We start from the raw sequence: 5,000 nt of genomic DNA, 5'->3' as shown, positions 1-5,000 counted from the left end.
ATTTCAAAGAAGGCGTTCAAAGTTCCTTTAAAAATAGTTTACGGGTGTAATTGTTTTACCTATATAACCAGAGGGCGAGAGAAATTAATCAGACCTTATATCACAAGTTCTAATTTAGCTCTCCTTCTATTTTTTGTTGGACACGATTCTTTTCTCTCCGTGATACACAGCACCCACATATCATTTACATTCAAAATGTATTCAAAAGCCAAAGGGATAATCGTGTGGATGATGTGACTGTAGCACAGTGTTTAGATTCCAAAAACATATTTACATAATTGACTTACATCTTTTCTTGAATAGGGGGGACATGTGTGTGTGTGGGATTGTTTGTGTGTTTGTGTGTGTGTGTTGGTCTGTCTCTCTTTGTTTGTGTGTGCGTATGTGTGTGTCAAGGAATTGTACGGATTTAAGAAGATTTAGCGAATAAGACGACGCCGACCCATGATCAGTAACAATTATACAGTTTATTCGTAGACAGAGCTAAGTGCATTCAGCTAAGACGCATATCTAGTCACAGCACAATGAACAGGGAGGTCAGGGGCCTGTGCTGTAAGACGATGGTATGTGATTGACTTAAGCTAACTGTCTATGAGACCGTTCTGCGTGACAGAACAGAGAGGGCACCTGTGGACACTTGAGGCATTTGAGCCCTGGTGTGTGAGTTTCCAACACACACATGTAACATGTAACGACCAGTGAAGGCAAATGAGTGGTCATCAATAGGAAGTTGTGTAATAGTACCATGTAGAATATTATATGATGACGTAACATGTGTTTATTCCTCCACACTGTTTCTGTCGTTCTGAATCTTCCCGTAGAGGGGTGACAGTTAGGATTATTTGTATTTTGCGTTCCACCCATTGATCCGCTGCGTTCTCTATTTTTTGTTCTGCCTAATCGGTTACGTATGCAGACATGTCTATTTCACTCCTACTAAACCATGCATTATTGAAAAAGTGTAGGTTGGAGACTCTAGCATTGTGAGTGGCATCGTTATGTGTGCCTCATCGTTATGTGTCTGTTATCCTGAACATGTGTCCATCAGTCGATCCCAGGCCAACACGTTCGGAACAACCACAGTGAGGAACACGACGAAGTGGATCCACTTCCTATCGGTCCTTCATTAGGCGCTCACAGAGGTAAAAAAAACAGGGCGCAAGTTAACCCTGAGCCCTTCCTGCTTACCAACAGACCGCTGAATGCCAACTAATGATCAGAACCTGTTGATGTTATCGCCCTCTTTAAAAAAACGATCCAGCTACCGGTGATAGCTAAATGAGAATGGCCGGCATTCTGGCACTCTGGCCAGACAGTCCCTCTGTAACGACCCGCTTCGTGTTGAACCGGGGCACACCTCCGCCACACACAGGCCACAAACAGACAGTCCATTAGCTCCCGATATACCCTGAGTGCTGACACTCTTAGTGTTGGAGGACCCTGAGGGGGGAACTCGGACCCCCTGACCCTGGCCATGTTGAGAGCCCTGCTCTATTAGTTGAGCTGCGCAGGGCCAAAACATGCATGTCTAGGCAAACGCAACCGCACGTGTGTACACTTACACACACAAGCACGCACTCACACGCCATCACACACACATACACACACACACACACACACACACATATACAAACCGCGTAAGCTGTTCACCAGCCCCAAAAGAACCCGGAACAAGATAAAGTCACATAAAAAAGAAACTATGAGGAGACTTGTTTTTCTGCTGCTGGGAAGATGGCGTGTTTTTGAGGTGTGACAGGTAGGGGTAACACACAGTGCTGCAGATTGAGTGCAGGTGCACTGCGCTTGATTGACAGACGTGATCTGAGCAGCTGGGCAAGCCTGGAGGAGCCCCAGTCATCATGCTCTCTGTCGGGTCTCACCGGGACTTCCAAAACGCCTCAATCCGCCTCTCCATGGGACTCTGGAATCACGGTTCCATCAGTAACAACAACCAGGAAGGCAGAGAAATAAAGCCAGAGAGCCAGAGAGAGAGAGGTAGAGAACAAGTGAGAGAGAGAGAGAGAGAGAGAGAGAGAGAGAGAGAGAGAGAGAGAGAGAGAGAGAGAGAGAGGGAGGGAGGGTGAGAACAAGTGAGAGAGAGAAAGAGAAAGAGAGAGAGAGAGAGAGAGAGAGAGAGAGAGAGAGAGAGAGAGAGAGAGAGAGAGAGAGAGAGAACAACTGAGTGAGAGAGAGAGAGAGAGAGAGAGAGAGAGAGAGAGAGAGAGAGAGAGAGAGAGAGAGAGAGAGAGAGAGAGAGAGAATCAAAGACAAAGGGAAATCAAAGGCAGAAAGCGATGGAGGACAACAGAGAGTTGGAAGGACGGGGTAAAGGGGAGGGGAGCGAATGACAGAATGAAAGAGACAGGCAGAAGGAATACAAGACAGATAACAGAAAGACAGAGAGACATGCCACTGACTGCCAAGCACACACACACACACAGAAACAACACCACCCCCACCACCACCTCAACCCAACGCCTGTTTGCATCATCTTGGCACTACCCCCCTCTTTCTCTGGCCTCCTTTCTTCCTCCCCCCCCCACTTCTCTCTCTCTCTCTCTCTCTCTCTCTCTCTCTCTCTCTCTCTCTCTCTCTCTCTCTCTCTCTCTCTCTCTCTCTTCTACCGCCCCCTGCGGCCATCGAAGTCTTGTTGCTTTCTGACTGTGTGTTGCATCAGGCTCAGAGAGAGAGATAGTGCGAGAGAGAGAATAAGAAAGCGAGAGGAGGGGGAGAGAGAGAAAGAGGTGGGGAGTGTGGGAGAGCGAGAGAGAGAGAGAGAGAGAGAGAGAGAGAGAGAGAGAAAGAAATAGAGAGAGAGAGCAAGAGAGAGTCAGAAGGAGAGAGAGAGAGAGAGTGCGAGAGAAAGAGTAAGAAAGAGAGGAGGAGGAGAGAGAGAAAGAGGGGGGGAGGGGGGGAGGGTGAGAGAGAGAGAGAGAACGAGAGAGAAGCGCTCGTGGGTAATTAACATCAGAAGGACTTCGTGGCAGCCCAGCGTCTTGCCTGCCAGTCACCCCGCGCGCCTGCCCCGCTCGCCCGCCCGCCCACCCGCCTGATTCTCGGTCTGGCCAACACTGTGCTGCCAACTACCACGGCCCCGTTCAACTTCTATTCATCCATAGGTGGAAGGAACGAAAAAAAAAAAAAAAAGCAGAGTGCTTTTTTTTCTTCTTCATCTGGACGGCCGCCCGTCTTGCGAGCCGAGCATGTTTTTTTTTGTATTTTGCTAATTTCCTGTGCTTTCACAGGGCCGGGATTAGAATTATAAGTGTAGACCGCCGCGGTGCACGGGGGGGAAAGCTTGAAGGGCTACCCTGCCTCTGCCAAGCGGCTTTTGTTTGCCGGCCGCGGTTTCGGTAAAAGACGCCTTTTCTGCCTTCCATAGGGCATGGCACCTGTCTCCCAACCCCCCTGCTTTCATTATCGGCTCGCGCGAACACCGTTTCCCCTTGGTCTCTCCCTCTCTCTCCCTCTCGCCCTTTCTCTTCGCTTTCTTCCTCTGTCCTACACCGCTCCTGTTTATCGCCCTCCGCCCCCACAGCTTTGTGTCTTACTTGAGCCCTTTTCACTGTAATGCAATTAGCAATATTGGCACACCTTCTGATCTGTGGCCAAGGCAAAAATTTCCAAGAAAGCCACACAATGATGGTGTATGTGCCCGCGTGTGGGCCTGTGAGTGTGTGTGTGTGAGTGAGTGTGCGTGCATGGTGTCAGCGCACGTGATATATGCGGGGCCAGCCAGCGAGCCCCGCGCAGACTCTCGGTAATGGAGTGGTAAAGCTGCAGGCTTTATGGATTGCGAGCGGGCGGCCTCCTCCATGAATCTGTCCCTAACTGTTCCTCTGCCTTTGTGGCCGTAACGATCTCGACTCCCCCCCCCCCCCCCCCCCGCCACCCCCGACCCTCAACCTCCCCCCACCACCCCCCCATCCCCCTGTCCACCCATAACGCTTCTGTCACCGTATTTCCACCATCTTAGTTTAGAAGCGCAGATATATCTCTCTATAAAGGCTGACACAAAGAAGGGGAGGGGGGGTGGGGGGGGGGGGGGGAGGAGGAGGGATGGGGGGGGTGGGGGGCTTCTCTGGAAGGATCTCTCCGCTCCCGCTCAACAATAGAGCCCAGGCCGAAGGGGAGATAAAGTCAGCTTGAGTGGCGAGGAAGAGGAGGAAGAAGTTTTGGTCAAGGGTGCCGTGGCTGGGAGAGGGGGTGGAAGGACCTATTCTCTCCACACACAAAGACACCCCTCTCACCCTGACGCTATCAGCATGCCATCAATCCCCCCCCCCCCCCCACCCCAATCACGTCCTACCTCCACCTAAGTACCCCCCTCCCCTATTCTCTCTCTCTCTCTCTCTCTCTCTCTCTCTCTCTCTCTCTCTCTCTCTCTCTCTCTCTCTCTCTCTTCCTTCCCTACTTTGCCCCTGCCCTTATCTCTTCAGGTCTTTCTTTCTATGCATCTATCACACAGACATACACACACACACACGCGTGCCAATACTAATACCACGCATGACAAAAGCCTACGGAAGACAAAACATTTATTTTCTAAAGCAGATCAACTTCCTGCAGAACCCATCTAATGGATTGCCAAAGCTGGGGGGCTTAAAAAAAAAAAGAGGCAGATTTCCACTATTACTCGGATATCCCCCCAAAGCCTGTTCAATCTTACCTCATTAGTGAGAACACTTGAGCTGTTGACTCACCACATCATGACAGTTAGCATTTTTCCTCCAGTGTCAGTAATTATGACTCAGGTCGGAGAGAGGAGTTCAAAAACGGTCATTGAACAGTGTTTTCTGTGTGTGTTTGTGTGTGTGTGTGTGTGCGTGTGTGTGTGTGTGTGTGTGTGTGTGTGTGTGTGTGTGTGTGTGCTTGTGTGTGCTTGTGTGGGTGTGTGCTTGTGTGTGTGTGTGTGTGTGTGTATGTGTGTGTGTGTGTGTGTGTGTGTGTGTGTGTGTGTGTGTGTGAGTGTCTATGTGTGTGTTTGTGTGTGTGTGCTG

At 50.1% G+C, this 5,000-nt stretch overlaps 1 protein-coding gene across 1 annotated transcript in view; it reads left to right on the top strand.

The window, feature by feature from the left end:
• The window catches only part of LOC130390265 (teneurin-1-like), a 185,852-nt gene that overhangs the window by 150,468 nt on the left and 30,384 nt on the right, over nt 1-5,000 (top strand). The gene's annotated exons all lie outside the window — the stretch shown is intronic.

Source organism: Gadus chalcogrammus, chromosome 10 (assembly GCF_026213295.1).
Source record: "Gadus chalcogrammus isolate NIFS_2021 chromosome 10, NIFS_Gcha_1.0, whole genome shotgun sequence".
Lineage (NCBI taxonomy): Eukaryota > Metazoa > Chordata > Actinopteri > Gadiformes > Gadidae > Gadus > Gadus chalcogrammus.
The sequence above is the reverse complement of the archived record's forward strand: the minus strand, read 5'-3'. Positions and strand labels throughout refer to the sequence as shown.